This window comes from Ornithodoros turicata, chromosome 3 (genome assembly GCF_037126465.1).
Source record: "Ornithodoros turicata isolate Travis chromosome 3, ASM3712646v1, whole genome shotgun sequence".
Taxonomy (NCBI): domain Eukaryota; kingdom Metazoa; phylum Arthropoda; class Arachnida; order Ixodida; family Argasidae; genus Ornithodoros; species Ornithodoros turicata.
In genome coordinates this window covers 63,795,158-63,816,613 of record NC_088203.1, presented here as the reverse complement: position 1 = coordinate 63,816,613, position 21,456 = coordinate 63,795,158, and the positions used below count along the sequence as shown (strand labels likewise).

The 21,456-nt window shown below is 42.6% G+C and overlaps 1 long non-coding RNA gene across 1 annotated transcript in view; it reads left to right on the top strand.

Annotated features, from left to right (window-relative positions):
• LOC135388543 (uncharacterized) overlaps nt 1-10,040 on the top strand; it is a 63,113-nt gene extending 53,073 nt beyond the window's left edge. Inside the window, exons 2-6 of the long non-coding RNA XR_010421457.1 lie at nt 9,476-9,508; nt 9,562-9,666; nt 9,793-9,819; nt 9,881-9,898; nt 9,955-10,040. This is a non-coding gene — a long non-coding RNA (uncharacterized LOC135388543). The remainder of the gene's footprint in view (nt 1-9,475; nt 9,509-9,561; nt 9,667-9,792; nt 9,820-9,880; nt 9,899-9,954) is intronic.
• The last annotated feature ends 11,416 nt before the right edge of the window (nt 10,041-21,456 follow it).

Here is a 21,456-nt window from a genome sequence, read left to right as displayed (position 1 = left end):
GCTCGTGAGATACACCCTCTGAGAAAACTGCGTAGCCGCATCATGGGATCATTGATTGATCCAGTTTCAGTTGTTTTAATTACCTTTTGTTAATGAATGCTCAGCAAAATAAACTTCTTGCGTTTCTTTATTTAACTATCTTGTCACATTTTGCTTTTGATTGCTCTTGTGCTGAACTTTGTTGCGAAACAACCGTTGCTGCATCAGCTGCACTTCCGTCTAAGCCTCGTTCCCAGTGCTAAATCTAAGCGTGTCCATTGTGGGATATGTTCTGCACCCCTATTTATAGCGTACGAGTTCACGCTGCCGACACACAGTTTTGTATGACGTCAACTTCCACAGCCGGAGGGCCGATATTGCATGTTTATGGTGCTTCACGACGATTTCTGGAAACCCTCAACAGCACCGACACTTGAAATCTGTTTATTTCTTTGTAGTTACCGCAGCCGCACCTGAGTCAGTTGTAGAGTGAATGTAGTTTCTTAAAAAGAAACTCCGTTAGAATGCATCCACTCCCCACTGCGTAGTCCGTAACAACGAGCCATCGATGCAGTCTTCCGAGTGTCGAGAAATCACATATTGATTGCCATGACGGAAAGCAATAATGGTTCTGAGGATAAAACACACAGCGGACAAAAAAGAAAATCTGAACGCTGTCTGTCTTTTTCAACGTCTGCCAGCTGCTCAGTATTTGTTCAGTTTGTTTATGCGCACATGTGGATTCTTGTCTGGATTGCAGGGACGGATTCTATGGTGGATTGTTGTGAATTGTTATGTCGAGCCCAATGTTATACGCATGCAACGTGGTTGCCGCTGTACGCGGCAGGTAGTACGGATCCCTTCCGAATACCAAATACAGTGTTGCCCGTAATATTTAATTTTAATTTTCTAATTAACTACACCACCGATTGGAATGAAACCTGTGCCGCTTTTGTACTGATTGCTTGGACTATAGAACAGCCACGAAAAATGACGTTCGACCTCAGCTGCTTTACAGTACCTTTAAGTCCTGCTCAAGTAACCCACTCACTTGCTTCTCTGCTTCCCTCCGCTACATCTCTGGTACGCGCTAGGCGTGCTGCTTTGTCGGCGCGTGCCCCTCTTTGAGAACTATTTGATGCTCTTCCACCTTGGCCAATACTAGGAGTTGCCACGAAAAGCGTTCGAAAGGATTGAATGATGCCGCGGATTTCTCGGGCCTCACTTCTAGTCAGGTGCTGGACCGCAGCCTCAGGCAAGGCGTCACTCACGTCGTCCGCAAGTGCAGGAGCATGCTCAACAACGCCAAAATCCTCGTCGCCCTGGAACACCACCCCCACGTGTCCCAGTCGTGCGTGATATTTCCTAAGGTGGTTCGCGTGTACTGTTTTCCGTTTACCGTCAGTTCCCAGAACGACGAAGGAATTCTGACGGTGTCCAGCCACGACCGTGTAAGGCCCCCTCCATTTGCGAAATAACTTTCCTTGCCTGTCTACCTCGAAAATGAGAACCTGGCCCCCAGGGTTAAAGCTTTTCAGTTTCGCCCGCCGATTGTACTGTGCGTCATAAGTGTCTTGAGTCTTGAGTCTCTTGCGTCATGAGTCTCGTGATAAAAATCTGCTTCGAAAAAGAAGAGTTGCGAAATGATTCTATTATTACAGCATTTCAATACGTCCTGGACATGGTCGTATTCGGAGATATGGTGCAAATTATAGAATTCAAGGTGCAAGAACTTGTATGCCGAATCTACAATAGCTATAAAAATATTTGCACGTCAACATCGGAAGGGCCACTGGGAGTGATGGTAGAGTTTTTCAGGTTTGCTAACGAAGAATTGAAATATACTAGACCAAATGTAATTGTAATCATCGCAATGGGCGTTGCATTAATCAAGAAAGCAATCAGATCAAATTATCATATACAAGCAGTCTATATCGCGCGATTCGTTACGGATTTGTTGAAATTACACCTAATGGTTGAAATGGAAAATACATAAAAAATCTTATCACGTGATATGTTCCGCTAGAGCCTTTACACATTTATTTCTTCTATCAGTTCTTGCAATGATGTCGAATGCAACAGAAGTTCAATATTGTCGTGCAAGGTCTGATGTATCATCACTTATTGAAACTCAACAAACATATCAATTGCGGTGGACCACCGGGCGATTTTCATCTAATACTCTCTTGTACGCCATTCAAGAATCTTCATACAAAGAAAGGAAACATCAATAAGGGACTGTGCAAGTTCATCGCAACAAAGTGCAAGTTGTTGAAGCAATACAAACACGGCGACAACGTGTCGCCTGCGTTAATCAACGCTGGATTCAAGCACCCAATAATCAGAATAAACAATTTGATGTCTTCGGAATTCATCAATCAAGACAACAAACGAAAACTTCAGAGTTTGGAATAGAACTGTAATTTATCGAAATAAACAAATGTATAACTGAAATAATAATTGTAACAGTCGTCATCAATGTAATGTATTCTACACATCGCAACAAAAACAGCTTATGATTAAATTGAAGATTGCTAAGGAGACGTTTATTCCACACTATGTACAAGGATCTTCGCATGTAATCAGCGCTGGCAATCAAAGAGATTTTACACGACCACACTCTATACAACACCGACACTCGAAGGAAAGAATTGTAGAAGAACCGCTAATTGAAATTTAGAGGCATGTTGCATCAATCTTTGTTTACAAAGAGGATCACTAATATTTTGCGAAAGCTTATTTTCTGAATTAAATTGCACAGTGTATATATTTTCTCAAACGATTGGACAGTTGACAATATATATTGAAAGGAATCTATTATCAAATGGTGCGATGCAAGGTTTTCGATGTACCCGAGGTTTTCATTAGCCATACTGAAAAACTATGAGTCTATTCATTATGTCACGGCATATGAGGCACTACAAATGGAAAGACCATACTTTAATTTTAGAAGATTTTAGCACATAATGAAACAAAACGCAAACTCCAACACCAAAGATTCTTGTTTAAATTTTCAAAGTCAAAACTGTACACTCTTTCTTACAATTTTTTAAGATATAGATTAAAAAGCTGTCTATATAGTCACACATTGTATACAAGATATTTGTTTGTACATTAATTGCTAAAATTTATCAGATCACATTCCGCAGCAGTGGTGACTATCACACATCAGTAAGTGTTTAATTAAAATTTGAAATGGTGCCGCAATTTACGAAATGAGTTTTAGAAAGTGTAATTTCACAGCTTTAGCTGGCTCACTTTGATACGCGAAGGTTTTAAGAACTCTTTCACGATGACAGAGAATTTAATCGAATGTATTGATATTTTCTATAAACTGTATAACGTAATGTGAATTCTCCATGTCGCGGATAGTAAAAGTTACGAATATTTTTCGAACGAAATTTACTTAAAACTCGAAGAAATGGTCACCCGCGTTGTCGAACCCGTTTCCGGAAGAAAGCAACATGCTCGCGTGGGGTGCCGAGTTAACGCGTTGGGCGCCGAATCGCGTTCGGTTTCGGAAGGGTGTCCGGGAAACGCTGCCCGGCGTGTTGCCGAAACGCATTCTACGACGCGGGTGACCATTTCTTCGAGTTTTAAGTAAATTTCGTTCGAAAAATATAGCAAATGTCTGTTCTGTGTTGTAGTGTGCCTCGACACTTAATTAAATCATATCGGTGCTCATTTTATTTATTAAAAATTTATTATGTTATCGTGTTTAGAATGTTATTAATATCCACCTGTCGTGAGAATTATGAAAGTGAATTTACAAAAAAGATGTGATGAGTAAGAAAAACGCGAGCTTTAAACGCACTATAGAACCCTCAATTCCCGGCTTGAGTTGTTGGAGTCAGTTTATGACTTTCACCACGTTCTGGATCCCCCTACTCCCTGCGGGCGTAACCTTGGCGAAAGCGCATGGGAGCTCAGCTTCCCTCTCTCACTCGTTTTTTTTTTTTTTTTTTGTTAGTGGGCTCTGAATGAAAAAGATGTGTTCCTGTGATGTATCGCCCTGCTTGTTCAGGAAGTGTTTGCATAAATTAATTACTGCTTTGAGCTTGCTTCAGATGATCGCTCGATTAATATTAATAAAAATATTCTACTAGTTGGGAAAGTATTTTTAAGTTGTGTCACGGTCCCTCAATGCTCTTTCTGGTCAGGAAACTCCCGCGAAAAGTTCACTTAGGGCGCCCCGACGACGCGTGGCGGCGCATCGTCGCTCGGGAGGAGACTTTCGTGTCCCCCGCTGCCTGCGCGTATCGATTGCATGTGTTTCTGCGGGTGTTTGGAAGTGAGAACTTTTGCTTTTTTTGGTGCTTGCGTTTTGCGTGCGTAAACAGAGGTTCATTTTTTTTAAATATCCTTGAAATTTACTGCATTATTTGCACTCTGTTCGTGTGTAAGAATGATCTACACAGATGAAGGAGACTGATACGAGCACGCAGCATTTTGGAATGACGATATTCCTCGGAGCCTTAACTTTACGAGAAGTGAATGAAAGTATTTTTTTCTTTGTCTACAAAACAGCGATGACTTGGTATACGGGAATAAATACAAACCATTCGCTAATAGCCTTATTGCAGGTGTACTGCGATCAGCGTGATTTGTGGAGCATCAAACACTATAAGAACCGTAAAATTTTCAAATGATAGGTCTTTCAACATGATGCCAATACAATAACATTTCTTATGGTACAACTTGCGAGGAAAGATGCAGCAGCAAACGAAGTTAGCTAATACCCGCTTACTCGTTTACGCACCCGATACCGGCTTATATATTCGTTTTTGCTGAATCGGAAGCGGGGAGAGGGAGGGATGATGTTTTCACCCTTTTACCTTTTCATTTTTCTTTTTCCTTTCTGATCTGCAATACGGAAATTTTCCTGTGGCCTATACACTACAGACTCTAGAGCTCATTCATGGCCGTGTATATTGCTACAAAATATCATTTCTTTGGCTTCATCATTACTTTCAAGTGAAAGACTGACTCAATAAATTTTCTGCATTTCTCCTTACTTATCCTTTTCCGGTTATTATATTTGTCACCACATACTGCAACGTTTTTGTTGTAAATGTAGTTCTTGGCCAGTCCTAAAATTTATTTCCGAGCTATGAGAACAGTGGCCGCTCCCACATAAAGCTTCATTCTGTAGCAGCACACGCCGCTACAATTTTAGCATCTTAAATAGTTTGTTCATTGGAACGTCCTGGAACTGATCTGACTGATACTCCGAGGCTATCTCCAACGCGATGAATTTGACACCTGAATCTCGTCAGCCAATTTCTATAGCTGAAAAGTGCTATTAGGGCCACACTTCAGTAAGCGGAAATTCTATCCTGTTAATTTAGTAACCCGGCTTAAATCATGTTGGAATCTCCTTATTACAACTGGTTGGTCAGTCAGTCCAAGCCGCAAAAACAGCAGAAATACTTCAGAAATATTATCATGGGATGATCATGTGCATTATGTTTAAAGGGAACGCATGGGAGCCATTGCTATCTTAAGTCGATACATCTTCCCAAGGTGTGTAAAGATATCTACAATACGTTAATAGTGTAATATAGATCAGTTATTGTCAACTACATCGAAAAACAACATAAGTTTATTTCTTCACCGAAAACGATCGAGTCATGCGATTTATAGCATGTGTATCCCCCGTCTCTCATACCACCAGAGACGACTTTCAGATCATCATGATTACAACGCAAGATCTCTATAAGTACTTCTTCTGAGGTCTTATGTCTTCTCTGAAATAGAATCACCTCGTAATTTTATCTCTGCTCAGATTGCAACAAACTGCATGCTACGAGGAAACCACGCGTTTGGAAAGTTTCTCCCTCACGAAATACCTACCGAAAGCGGCATTACTTTATAACACATCACTAGTTTGTGTGATTGTGTAACAGAATGAATTAATATGTTTCTCAACCTTCATTGAGAGATATGAGTGAGACCAGCGGCATGGCCGAGTGGGCTAAGGCGTCCGCTCGTTGGTGGTAACCAAAGTCGTGCTGATGACTGGGAGGTGGTGGGTTCGAATCCTACCGCCGGCTGTGCTGTCTGAGGTTTTCCCTGGGTTTTCTGAAGACTTTCCAGACGAATGTCGGCACAGTTCCCCTTAAGTCGGCCGCATACTAACCCCCCTGTCCCCCACTCCTTCCTGCTATCCTCTCTCCGTCTGTTCACATCTGTACGTCGCTCATAGCCACAGTTGCTTCGCGGCGCTAACACCCAATAAAAAAAAAGATATGAGTGAGAGTAAAATCAACATTTTCCGTGTGAGAAAAAGACAACAACGAAAGTTGCAATCTACGCGGAAAATCTGCAAATTTACGCTAACTGAACTAAAATGTGCGGGCTGAACTCATGAACCTATTCGAGAATTATTTCTGCTCTAAACCCGAAATGAACTTTAAAAAGTAGCTGATCAAATCTTCCCCAGGGTGTCGACCCGAACCCGAACCGTTATTTTTGCCGGAACCGAACCCGAACCCGAACCGAAATATTCATGACACTGTTGAACCCAAACCGGAGCAGAACCGTAAAAAATAATAGCGGTAACCGGTTCGCAACAAAACGGTTCGGACATAAAAGAAGTCAGCATAACAGTTCCTCTCTATCCCCGAACGAAGACACATTCGTATCATCATCACGCGCCTATATCATGGATTTCAGAAATTTTCACGTAGCAGTGAGACGACGACGTATAGTAAGTATACTTTCAGCGTCTTTGTAACATGTTGAAGCGCAGTTGTCCTTCTGAGCGCCGCGGCTAGCGCCCCACGCACGCGGTGCGGCATCTACTCTTCAGAGACGAGCTGCCACGCGGACGAAGGAAACAGGAATGGAGTAGGCCAGTTATGTAGCTCTACAGGACGAATATGCGCTCAAATAAGCGCCCAAGATTTCCCTTTACACGTGAGCAGTACAAATTAAACAAGTCAGAAACATGAGAAGTGGTGAAGGAGCGTACGCAGAACGGTGCCTGTTTGATTGGTCGTGGCTTGAAAAGTAAATGTAGTTCTGCCTATTGGTAGTGCAGTTGTGTCGTGACATATTGCCTTTGTGTTGTTGATTAACTAGTACACTGCTGTGAGCTCGGACAGAGAAAGGCTGGCAGGCTTATTTTCGACATGCTTCAGTACGGTTTCAGATCGATTCACGTTGCGAAGGCAGTATGCCGGCTAGTACAGTCGTCTATATTACGCTGTCCATCTTATTAGGCTTCCTTTAAGTGTATCTTGCTGGCACTGTGCGTGTGAAAAAAAGAGATTTTGGGAACAGAAAGTAGCAGGAATACACCGCTTCAACAGCGTGGACTCTATTTGCAATAAGTGTTCATCCATTCCTCATTTCTCTCGCTAAAGGGCTACCTCACCGCTAGAGACGTCAATGCAGACAACAGCAGTAAGCTATTAGCCACGCATTTCTGATAAAAGCAGTTTTATGGAACATATAAAACGGAAGCGTTGAACCGGTTCGCGAACCGGTTCGGGGCTGCGAACCGGTTTGCGAACCGGTTCGATTCTTGGTGTGGCCGAACCGGAACCGAACCGGAACGAAATCAAAACAACGCGAACCCGAACCCGAACCGAACCCGTATTTTTTGCGGTTCGACACCCTGCTAAAAACACGCAGCTCTATGGAAACGTCGTCTGCTCCACGACGGTGTCTCCTTCCGAACGACGCGATCGCCCCATGCGGGAGCAATTGTCCCTAAGTGACCTTGTCTATTGTATTCGAGCGGAGTTTCCAGACCAGAAAGAGTATTGAGGGACCGTGGTTGTGTGCATTGATTTTCACTGTAGCAAACTTTTAAATTAATTTGCATTTCAGATGAGTCGTTTGTGGCTTCTGCGTGTAGAAATTACTATTGCAAAGTTATCATAAAAGGATATAATTAAATTTGATTCTCGTTTTCGAATGAGTATTGTTTCTATCATTGAATAAATTTGACTATTCTATATTGTTAGGTCGCAAGGATGATTTTATGATAGTTCAAAAGATAGGTTACTTCCATTTCAATTTATTAAATTTGTAATGTTTGATAGTTTGTTTCAATAATATTTTCCTTTCTGTTGTTTACACGTTGGCAGATGCGGCGTTTAGAGTGTTTCTCTGCTATTCATCCGTGCATGTTTCTCGTTTTAGAATGTTTTAAATTATTTTTCCTTTGTGTACCTCTTGTTTGCGTGATGGGTTTTGGTTCTTTATTAGCTGTTGATTGTGTTTCTCATTATTTCCTTGCTTGTGTGCTATTCACATCATAATAAATTGCATAATTGTGTCGTGTTGGAATAATCAACTTAGCTTTCCATATATTTTTATTACACGTATTACATTCTTTCTGTTTTCTTTTTTGGATGAATTTTTCTCTGAACTTAGCTTTCCCAAAGATAGATTATTTCCATTTCAATTTATTAAATTGGTAATGTTTCTTGTTTGATAGTTTGTTTCGATATTATTTTCCTGCATGTGTCTGTTTACACGTTGGCAGATGCGCCATTTAGAGTGTTTGTCTGCTATTCAGTGTTAAGTGCGTGCATGTTTCTTGTTTTGATAGATTGTTTTTCAATTATTTATCCTTTGTGTACCTCTTGTTTACGTGTTGTATGGTGCATTGTTTTGGTTCTCTATTTGCTGTTGATCGTATTTCTCTTTATTTCCTTGCGTGTGTGCTATTCACATAATAAGAAATTGATTAATTGTGTCGTGTTGGAAAATTCAACTTAGCTTCCCATACTCTTTATTATGTGTATTGTGTTTCTTCCGTTTCATGTTTTTTTGGCTGGGTTTTTCGCCTTCACGCAGAGTTACAACATAATTCCTGCGACTATTTGGCTTTACTATCCTTTGCTTGTAAACCGCCTACTGCAACCTGTTGTAGCGGGGGGAAAAAATTAGCGATTCAAGTCGCTATGACGAAGGAAGTCGGCCCAGGTGTGACGGTATCGTCGCCTGGCTGGGATGACAGTGTGCATGTCTCTACTTGCGCACCGCCTGAAAAAATTGCGAACGAAGTCGGCCAAGGCGGAAAAATCGCCAAAGAAGTCGGACGAGGTGAAAAAATACAGAACGATAAGGGCACGCGCAGCTCTCCGGCTCGCTGGTAGGCATTCGGACACCCCCTCACCCGCCACCTGAAAAAAAAAATGCGAATGAAGTCGGCCGACTGTGAAAAATCGCCAAAGAAGCCGGCCCGGTGTTGTCAGTGTGCATGCCCCTACTTGCATGTAAAGTGCCCACGCGCCACTTAAAAAAGAATGCGAACGAAGTCGGCCCAGGCTGAAAAATAGCCAAAGAAGTCGGCCCAGGTTTTTCAGTATTTACTACAAGCCCAATATTTTTTGAAAATAATTATAATGGATGTGAAAAAAGTGTTAAAATTTTATTTCTTGTTTCAGCTCTGGAGTAGCCTCCCCCGTTATGTATATTATAATTATTGGAATATAATTGTGCATGTTTAGTTATTATTAATTGATAATATCTTTTTCAGCTTACACACCTGTACCGCAGCCAACCCCCGAATGTAAGTAAAAGTTAAAGGACACGATTACAATAATAAATTATATTCTCTTTCAGATCATTGGAGTCCGACACCGGAATGTATGTATTATTATAACACGAGTATGGATGTTGATAATGTGACTATCATTTCAGATTACCCAACGTTGGATCCCGTGAATTGTACGTATTATTGAAATGAATAAGTTGGGTATTATTTTAGATTCACTTACAGATTAATGGGGTCCACCGCCACCACAATGTATTATTGAAATGTATAAGTCCATATTTATTTAGATTCACTTACAGATTACTGGAGTCCGCCGCCACCGCAATGTATGTATTATTATAATGCGAATATGGTTTCATATAATAATAATAATAACCGCTTTTGCAGGTCACTATTGTGCCCAACGTGAGTTATCGTGTGGTAAGCAATGTTATGATATTAATTTTATGTTTTCTTTCAAGGTCGGAAATGATGGAACTAATAAGGAGTACAATAATTATTACATCGAATGAAATATTAACTAATGAATAAATGTATGTTTCCTTTACATGTACTGTCTTGTGTTTCTGTGTTTGTGCGCTTCTTGGGTTTTTCTCCTTCACCTGATTGGCATCACAGTTGGCACAATTCCCAGCACAATTGGCTTTAATAAATATATTTCAACTTGATCGACATTATAATTGGCATTAATAAATATATTTCCACTTGTACGTCTTGTGTTTGACCCTTCTTCGCATGTCTATGCATGTTATAAGCACGCGGACAACCCTCCGCACACGCGCCGCGCGGGGAAAAATACGCGAAGGGCTCAGGGCAGGGCCCAGGGGTCAATGTCTCACTGCTGCTCCTACGGCAGGACTGAATACTACTCTCTTTATATCGAAACATGGTCCCTCATGGCTGTCATGGCTGTTGAAAGCGTGCCAGGTCAAACCTAGACACATTATCTCGCTTGTATACATTGTTTCCTGAATGACAGCTGATTTGTATACGTAAGCTCATACTTCTCCACATGCTAAGTAGAAGCTCTGCATTTCCCTCAGAATTGGAACTACACCTGTAAAGGTGGTTATAAGTACGCTGCATCCACGGGTTTAGCTCAGCACGTGCACGGAACTTGACCGCAGATTCAAGCTTTTTCTTAACCCATTGGTATCTTAGCCCTCTGTTACAAGATCCTCTTGTGGACTACATGGCCACTAAGCATTCCCAAGCATGGCATTTGCATATTGCAATTGTACAAGCTTGTTCTTTTCACCTTTTACTACATGTACCTTTTATGTCATTGTTGCAGATAGAATTATTGTAACAGAAAATTCAACTACGCAAAGCTTGTGTGCCTTGTTTTGTATTATTTTTTCGTGCCCTCAATACTTTCTAACAAGAATTTGGGTTTCCTCCTCACTACCTTCTTTGTTCCGTTTCTCTAATGTACATCAGTATAAATATCTGTACCATGTGTGTCTGTATCATCCTTAATGAACGACAGACTCTATTCGAAAACTTGTGTATCAGTCTCTCATGACCCTTGAGTTCTGGTAATCCTACCTGTGTCGCGAAAGGGAGCCTGCGACCTTTTTGGTAGGTGTTGTAGGTGAGGTCTGTTGAGGTGACTTTAATATATTAATCAGCTCGACTAACCACAGAACCTGGTCAACAGCAAATACTACTGGCCGACGTTTCCAAGATAAACTGAGTTCACTTGGGCACTCGGCTTTTCTAGTGAGAGGCGTGACGCGAACATCTGTGGCCACTTTGTGAGATGCACCGGAAGTTCTGAATATGATCCACATTTGGTGTACTTCTGGTCTGGTGAAGCAGAGGGCACAACACTGCAAAGTAGAAGAGCTTTTGGTATCTGCAAACTTGTATCAGCAGGCCATATCAAAACTGTTGTCTTCAGATTTCCAGAATGACTCAACAGCTGGTTCCACCAGTGGTGCAGATATTGTCATACCATGCCCCTGCAAGGCATGCAGAAGTTAAAATGTTAAACAAAACAAGAGCTTGACCCACCTGTGAGCATGAGTGTGTATGGACAATAGGTGTTGAATTCATCACTGGATAAAGGTTGAGAGGTGTTGACGGTAAATCATGCGTTGACACGCTTTTACTTCTGAGTTTCACATTCTTGTCAGTCACAATGGAAGCCTGTGTCGCTGATATGAATGAAGAATGCGGTCAGTATCTATAGCGCATAATTTATTTGACACTTATATTCTCCTGCGAGAGCTCAGGGCTCTCCAGGGGAAGGGGGATATTGCATTTGGTACATTACGCAGCGTAGGCATCACAAAAATCGATATGAATTTCAAGTGAACCACATATATGTATTATTTCTGTGTATCGGTAAATACATACCTCGTCTGCACTGTGTTCGCATCGTCAGACGTCACATGTTGAAACACTCGTGTCGGGACTGCCGTCCGTGTGAGAAGGTTTCGACCGTCCGCTGCTACCATTTCGTACAACTCGTCAGAGAAATGGGTTGAGCAAATACGGCGTCGCTCACGAATGTCTTGACAAAGCGCTTGCAACAACTTTCGTTTCCGTGCATTTTCCACTGGAATCCTGTGGTACACAACGTCCCTTGTCGAAAGAGCACACTTGGTGTATCCCAGAACATTACAGTAGATACGTGGCATTGCTGTTAGGTGAAGCATTGTTGAATTTCGGCAGGAAATGAACTTTTTTGCATACACAAACCTCGCAAGGCCGCAATAAACGCCGTCGCCGTGCAATATGGTTGGGAGGAGAGCAGACAGAGGGCGCTGACCGCGCTGACAGTATTTTGGCATACTGTTTCTTCCATATTTTGAAGAATTGTCTTAATAATACTTGTGATTCTAAAAGTAGTTTTTATTGGAGATTAGTAGTCGGTCGTAAGTTCATCGTGTATTACTTAGGTATCACGTGACAGGAGTACTACCATCATCACTTTTTTAGCCGTTACGGGGCGCAACCTACCGTCCGATTTAATTTTTCTAATTTATGTTGTGTAATAATTAACCCGCTTTGAGTGCTTAGGCTCTATGTGAGGCGTCACACAGGCAAACACTACCAGGTCGCACACAGAAACAGGGGGGTCAAATTTCACTTTACAGTTCCTTTAACAGCGAAATACTGAAATTAAAATACCCGTAATTAGTTCTTATTTTGGATAAACTAAGTGAATAGAACCCATGGCTCCTAAGTGGGTCAGCACAATTTCTATTTGCTAGTGTAACGAACGGTATAGAACAGAGACCACACCTTAACTTGTAAACCACCGTACATAACCTTCGCATAAGCAGCGCTCTCAGTTGAGGAATATTCAATAAACTAAAAGCGAAGGTAGTGCCGTTACGACTTCCTACTGGCAACACGGCTCGCAACGCTTTCTTCTGTGCGAGACGGACAGGACTAATCGTAGAATTATATGTTAAGGCATCGCATTGAATTCCATAACAAATGTGGCTTTGAACAAATGACATATAAACCGTTCTGAGAACGGATAACGGAAACAGAAACCTCAATTTAGCTATTGCGTAGGTGCCCGAATAGACTTTTCTGCACACATGTGATACGTGTTCGTGCCATGATAAGCTCTCATCAAATATTATTCCCAGCAGTTTAACAGAAGAGCGTCTATTAATGACGTGGGGGCCAAGTTGCAGATATGAACTGCAAGAGCCCATTGGCATTTGATGGGATCTAAAGATGACGTAAGACGATTTGGACGGGCTAGAATCGCAAAATTCAGCACAAGAGCAATCAAAAGCAAAATGTGACAAGACAGTTTAAAGAAACGCAATAAATTTATTTTGCTGAGCAGTCATTAACAAAATGAAATTTGAAAATTTAAACTGGATCAATCAATGATCCCATCATCAGAGGGTGTACCACACAAGGTTATAGGTGATGTCCAAGCATCAGGCACTTGCGAGACTTTTCGTGAGAGTTGAGCATGCTGTTCACCACCCCACCCCTCCCATGGACAACAGTGGTCTCTCTCCACCATGGCAACACGTCTAGTAAAGGGCAGCTTTTCCATGGTCTTGAGGATCCAAACAATCATTCCCCCACAGTACAATGTTCCACTGAAAAAACTCCCTACATTTCCTTTATTCTACACATTTGTTGAAGTACATCTACTCATCACAGTTACTGGGAATCTGCATTACGGGAATCATTACATAACATATAAATAGTTTTCAATCGCATTTGACATATAACAAAGGTACAAGCAGCTCAGGACTGTGAAAACACAATATTGAAAAAGTGAATGTACGAAGGATGATGCAAATACTCCTTCCCAGTCGTGAACATCAGACATTGCACAATGACAGGGTCAACAATAGAGGGTATGCAAAATAAAGGTGCTGCCAGCAGCCATTTCTGCAATGCTTCCCCACCAGCCATAATGTGATCAGAGTCATTGACGTGACAGGTTTCTGTGACTTAAAAAAATGTCTTTGCATTGTGTTATAAACAGAAAACAATCGAAACAGAGCTTGGTTGAACACAACAAAGTCCAGATGAAAAAGAGAGGCAGCTCAGATGAATTCAAAGAACTCGTGGAAAAGTGGTACGGGCACCAGGAATAGGACCTGGGTCTTCCAATCTCCAGCCAGATACGCTAACAGTCACATCACATCAGCATCTGTTTACATGTTTTGTGTCGTCCCTAGTTGTGGTCTGCCCCAGCCGTATCCCAAACCAATAATAATTAGGAGTAGATTTACACGTAAGGTGAGTCAGCCTGTTTGTGTGGCGACATGCTACGTGTGCTGCAAGGTAGGACTGGGAAACTAAGTAGTTGGTACACCATTAAAAATCTGAAAAACAGGAGCCCAATTGCGGAAAGTATTCCACACCCTAAGAATTAAGGTTTATTCACTCATGGAGCAGTCCCATTTTCCGCATACAGCAATGCCTGGTAGAGTTAGAACGCATATTCTGAAAACCTGCAACGACTGAGGCTGTCTAAGTAATGTCACGAACTATCAAGACATATATTATTGAGGTGTAGTCATTCCACTGGTAGAAATTTCTATGTAGAGTTAAATTTGTGACACTGTAAACTATGATTCCGTGATACCTTTTACATGCTTGTCCGTTCTAATGCAATAGAAACCTCAACACATTTGAGGCCTTTGTTTGTTTGTTTTTTTATTACACAAGAGAAAATTTCATGCATTTGCTACTGTGTGTGTTTCTCTGTTTGGGAGCCTGATATCATCACATGTCAACGTCTTTGTCTTTGCTGCGAATTCAGAACCGATAACCTATTCAATCTAAGAAAAAAAAAGAAAGAGAGACTGATAGAGTTGAATTTTAGCAATATTCAAAGCTCTGTTTCTCCCTAAAGGATTTGTACTCATTGATGGCCTAGCAAAATTTTGAGTCCAGTACCTCTGAAAAAGCATCCCCTGACTGTAGCTATAAAAGGTACCTGATATTAAGACATTGTTGACAATTGAAGTCGGTACTTCCACCAGAAGAAACTGCAGCCTCTTTCAGACACATATGAATACGGGAAAGTGTCGCTAAAGCGAATGAATTTCATGATCGTGGAAATTGTAAAGGAGCAGAAACTGCAAGGGAGTTAATTAAGCCTCGTTGTGTTAGTGTCTATCCTCTGTATTTTGTCCTGTAGCTCAAATCATGAAATGATCACTTGCTCGCTTGCACATTTCTTATCGTTCCTTCTTTGATAGGCAGCATGTACCATATTTTGAAGTGTGGATACACTGTCATTAAGTTCTTTCACAGCTACACACACTGTTCTAAACATTGGGGTGGGTACATTCACAGGAGGCGGTAGTGACACATGTTCGCTAACGGTAGTGACACATGTTAAAGCATTCATGACCTGACCCACATTTTATGCCAGGAGTACAAGCATGAAGGTTTGCCTAGGCATCAGTGAAACGAAAAACCATAGATTAACTGATATTGTACTGCGGCGTATGCGAAGGTTATGCAGTTGGGATAATTCCAGAATGATTTGGTCTTCTTTGGACGAGACTATGCCAATGCATGGTCTGAAATTATATGGAGTTCACATGCCAGATTCTCAAAAACAAAACAAAAAATGCAGTTTTGAATCAAAGTTCATTCTCAACTGGTCCAACATCATCAGTCTCAAAACATTCGACGTGTTGGCACAACAATCCAAGCGAGAGGGATGGAAAAGTGCTGGTAAGAGGCCACAGTGCATCTACCGTGCACTATAAAATGTACCTAAGCATGTATCCAAGATGACATACGAGGTGTTTTCCAGGGCTGCGTAAAACACCAGTGTTGTCTAAATCTTGAAAATGACATTTTTGAATTCCAGGAAATTCAGCAGTTTCGAGGACCAGTGGGAACACCTTGCATCCTGTGAAATATGCACGTCTTCTGAATCTTTTCGCATACAAGCATGAAAACAAGTTTTGCACAGCTCAGTTGACTCAGATACCATTATACTTTCCTACAATGGCATTAAAACAGCAAGATAATACCCTAATACACAATAACAACCTGATACTTTGCATGTCATACTCATATATAAATAACTAAAAGAACCTCACTAATATCGGCGATTCCTGTTGGTGCTTTTGCTTGGAACTTGCGCCGCGCTGACTTTTTCAAGCGTCGACGTTGTGAGCCAGGCCGGAAATCCTCTTAAGGGTCCAACGTGAAGTATTTCGAGCAAACACGATAGTCTGACTGCAAATCCATGTGCAGCAACCGAGGCCATCCTCGTCTTCGCTGTTCAACTTGGTACGACGTGGTACAAGATAACTTAGCGTCTCCGCAGACCGAAACACAGCACTGCGTACCTTGAGTGGACCAAGTCTAGTGCTCTGTCATCGAGCATGAACATTTAAAATAAGTAGTTCGCGTAAGCTACTCGCTATGCATTGCGATCAGAAGACGCAACACGCAAGACGCGCTCGCGAACAGCTTGGTTTAGGTGGCGCCTCCGTCGAACAGCGCTGCGTTGTCTTCTTTTTCATTGTGTTTTTTCGCAAAGAATGCGCTAAACAGGAATTTCTGCACTCTTGCGGATTTATGATAAGAAATAATATAGACACCAAAACAACCAAGGCTGCGTTCCAATACCTCGCGCCGGCGAAGCCGCCTGACTAGGCAGCTGAGTAGACCCCTTTGCTTGCCACTATTGGAACAGGCTTGCCTGGTCGAGGCGCCTGTGGCGCCACCTCGTTGCTCACGCAAGAAATGCGTACGGCGGAAGCGCAGCAGGACTCTAATGCGCTAAGTTTGTAGGACATCGTGCATAAACTGTCACCTTCACAACTAAACATGTGTTGCAACTCTCTACGCAGTTAAAAAAAAACATACCACTATGTGGAACTTTATATTTAAAGCCAGCAGAAACAGCGGGCATGCTGGTACCGTCAACGCGCGTCTCCATCCCGGCTGTCAGATGGTCAGGCGTATAACTAGACTGCATCGATGCGCACTAGGCGGTAGCAGACTGAATAGCGGACTTGGCGAGATTTGGAACGAAACTTAACATGGCGGCACTGCCGGTTAGACCGCTTGGCAGTCGACTAACCGGGTATTGGAACGCAGCCCAAATCACGACAAAGATCCCAAATGCAGTGTTGCCCGCTGCACAGGGGAATGTTTGACACCAGGCGTCGCGCCGGTGCAGTACGCGGATTTTTTCATAACAAATTAAAAATATTTAGAGCGCGTTGTCAGTCAAGAGCAGCATTCAGGGACACCCCCTCTGAAACCCGGCTTGACCTGATAGCAGAGGACTACGGAAGGAAGCTAAGTTTACAGGGTGGTGCGTGAGTACGTGAGGAGGAACAGATCTGGGCAGGGAGAGGAGGACATATCTGAGGCGAACAATCCCTTTTCGGGCCCCGACCTGATAACAACACCGATAACACGCCCGGGAGCATTCGCGTAAGATAAAGAATAAGACGTGATGTATAACTGTGGGAACGCGCATGAGACTTTCCAGATATCGGGAGATTGCCGGATGAAATTGGCAGGTTGGCGCCTGTGATAGCCTTCTGGACGACAAAATGACTAAATGCGAGTTCTAAGAGTGCAGCAAGGACAGCAGCTACGGTCCGCAGACGATACACAGACTACGTATGATGATACCGTCAGTATCAAATTGGTATCAAGAGTTATTACGAGCTAAAATAGAGGAAACTGACAAATTGGCGCAAGTGAGTGCCACTTGGGCGATGATTTGGCAAAATGTTTGAAGTATATAGATTGGGCTGGTTGGTGTAAATCCACAAGCGACCAAAGAACAAACACGAAACAACAACAGAGCGACTTGTGTGTTATCTTGTCTCCTGTTTGTTCTTTGGTCGCTTGAAAATGAATGATTTGACCAAACGCTACTTCGCAGGCTCTAGCAAGGGAAACGGGTATGGGCCGCGGACTCATCGCTATTAAGCATGGATATGCAGACTACGTAATTAAGTGATGACATCTTCGATATCACGTTTATATCCACAGTTATTACTAAATGAAATATGGACAATTTGGCGATGCGAGTGGTGGCGTCTGCGAGTGGCAATGATTTGATCAAACGCGACTTCTTTGGACCAGAGATTTTGGGGCAGAACTAAATACCAGATTTGGAGATAACGCTAAACAAGTGCTACGCGCCCTCAAGTACATTATTTATTTCTCGCTTAAGATGAAGCAATGCTTAGATCAGGGCAATCAGGGCTCTCACACACGCGGGCCGCATGTGCATGGCTTGCAGTCAGCTATTCTGTGTCCCGAGGGCTCTTGACCACTAAATAGAATAAAGCTGCCCCCCCCCCCCACACACACACACGCACACACCAATAATGAAGAATTCGGAATGAAACCAGGTTTTCAGGCATTGTTTTTACCCTTGCTCGATGTAGTGGTGCTCCTGTCGACGTTAGGAAGTACATTCACATTCGAGCAGTTCTTGTGACTCATGAACCTCAACAAGTAGTTATAGCGATCTGGTCTGAACGTGCATTTTGATAAACTACACTGTAAGTAATATGATAATTGAGAAGTAATAGTGGAGACAAGTGCAGAGAATGACATCATCTTCATTATTACACTAAGTTTATGGGCTTACAGCATAGCAGCAGCCTCTCCGGATATCATGCGCGAAAAACTATATACGGAGCACAGAGAGGCGCAGAGAAAAAAAAGAAAAAAAAATAGATGGAGTAGTTACGTACGAGGGTCATTGTGTGAAAATTTTTAATTATTTCTCTTTCCCTGATTTTGTTTTCTTTTTCACGTTAAAAATGCAAGCAAAATCAACAATACAGTGTGTAAACCGACAATTTCAGTGCTCCTGAACGTTGGGATAATCGTTCGTGAAGAACTATGTACGAAGAACTTGCAACGCCTTTCAAATTTTCAATGTCTCATTTGGAAAAGAAGCTCATTTGTTTCTGTTGGTGTGTCAAGTGAAGTTTTTCATTGACGAATTGTATATGCGAATGCCTAATAACTATACCGCTCAGCTGTTTACGCTAAGGTACTTTGCTATAATTGCGGTCCTTTCCAGGGTCATTACCCCCACCCCCTAGGGAGGTGTACACTCCCCCTGAATTTTTCCAACCACTCCCCTGTAATTCATGAGATTTCCCGATACAGCTTGGCCACCAATGCATATACCCATAGATATGTATCCATATAGATATACCACCCTATGGTTCTCTCCACTCGAAATCACGCAGACATCTTATCACGCCGGGTACCGCATCTTGGCTTCTATGCGCATTGATGATAGTGCCAGCCGCAACAACAATGACAAAGAAGAAATTGTCGTTCCTCTTCGCTGCTGATACGAGTTGCGCAACGGACTAAAAGCTGATACCTTCCGTTTCAATTCAGCATGAGAGAGCCGCGACGATATGGCAAGGAAAAAAACTTGCCAAGATACGGGGCACAAAAGTGAACTTGCACGGCAAATCGACAGCAGTCCGAACATTTACACGGCAACAGACACCTACGAGCACTGGTGCTAAAGTCTGAGGAAAAAACATCATAGATGAAAATACATATCCGTTACGAAGCCGTTTGAATTTCAGTGTTCATGGTAATCAACCAATTTTTCTCGAAGTGCAGCACGCATAAAGAAGTCCATGATTCGCTTACACGTCTACCTGCAAGAAATGACCCACAGTCTCCTTCTGAAACATTGCATCACTTGCCAACATCTTTGAGAAAGGTAAAAAGTAACCTTTCTGCAACCCCGATGATGGCAGGGGCAACCAAGGAATACACCACAAAGAGTCGCTGGTGTATTCTGCATAGCGAAGCCATTATCAACGACTTATACTAGGCCCTTGTACTGGGATTTTAACAGTGGTGACCGCAAAATTTGGAAAAGGCGCCGGCAGAGCCCTCTAAAACGGGCAAAACCCTTTGTATCATGGTGCCAAATGCATATTCGAGACGGCTTATGCTATTGCCCTTCCCACTGGGATTGTAACGGAGGCGACCGCAAAATCCGTCAAAGACCGCAGCAGAGCCCCTTTAGAACGGGCGAAACATCTTTAATCATGGTTCCAAAGAGATATTATCAACGGCTTATGATGCTCTTCTACAGGGATCGCAACAGAAGCGACCACAAAATTCGGAAAAGGCAGCAGCAGAGTCCTTTAAAACGTACGAAACCCCTTGTATCATGGTACCAAAAGGCATATTCATGACGGCTTATGCTATGCCTTTCTACCGGAATTGAGCAAGAGGGGACCGCAAAATTTGGATACGGCGGCAGCAAGGCCTTTTAAAACGGGCGATACCCCTGTACCATGGAGCGAAGGAAAGAAAGTTATCAGTGGCTTGTGCAATGCTATTCTGCTGGAGTTATAACACAGGCGATCGCCAAATTCGGAAAACGTGGAAGCAGAGCCCTCTTAAACGAGCAAAACCCCTTGTGTCATGCTGCCAAAGACATATTATCAACAACTTATACTATGCCATTCTCCCGAGATCATAACACAGGCGACCGCAAATATCGGAAAAGGATGCAGCATAGCCATTCAGAACAGGCGAGACCCCTTGTATCATGCTGTCGATGACATGTGATCAATGGCTTGTGCTATGCCCTTCTACTGGGATTGTAACAGAGACAACCGCAAAATATGGAAAATGCGGCAGCAGAGCCCTTTAAAACGGTCGATACCCCTTGTATCATAGTTCCAAAGTCATATAAGTGTACGCAACGGCTTATGCTATTGCCATTCTACTGGAATTATAACGGATGCGGCCGCAAACTCCATAAAAGGCTACAGCAGAGCCCTTTAAAACGGACAAAAACCCCTTTAATCACGGTGGCAGACATTTTACACACATATAAAGATGCGACGGCTTATGTTATGCCCCTCTCCTGTGATTGCATCGGAAACCACCGCAAAATTTGGAAAAGGCGGCAGCAGGGCCCTTTACAATGACTCAAATGATATGTATCATGGTGATACTATGATACCAAAAAGATACTATAAACGGCTTGTACTGGGATTGTAACAGAGGCTACCGCAACGTTCGGCAGCAGATCGAGCCCTTTAAAACGTGCGAAGCCCCTTTAATCCTGGTGCCAGGGCGTACATGGAGAGGTCGCGCTTGAAGAAACTGCTTCCAAAACGACACTCGCTAAGCAAAAAGCGTCCTAAGCTGATTTTGTAGTATGTATATGTGAAAGTAAGATCACGAGGTTTGAACGCCGTATCTTGTTCCCCTGTTGCACCCTGAGAGGGCGCGTTTTACAAAATCGCTTCCAAAATGGCACTCGAAATGGCCACATGGCCAATTTCATCAAATTCGGGACTTAATATCATTTGATATAACAATAATATTAAAGATGTCCTAAGCTGATTTTGTAGTATGTATATGTGAAAGTAAGATCACGGGGTTTGAACCCCGTATCTTGTTCCCCTGTTGCACCCTGAGAGGTCGCGTTTGACAAAATCGCTTCCAAAATGGCACTCGAAATGGCC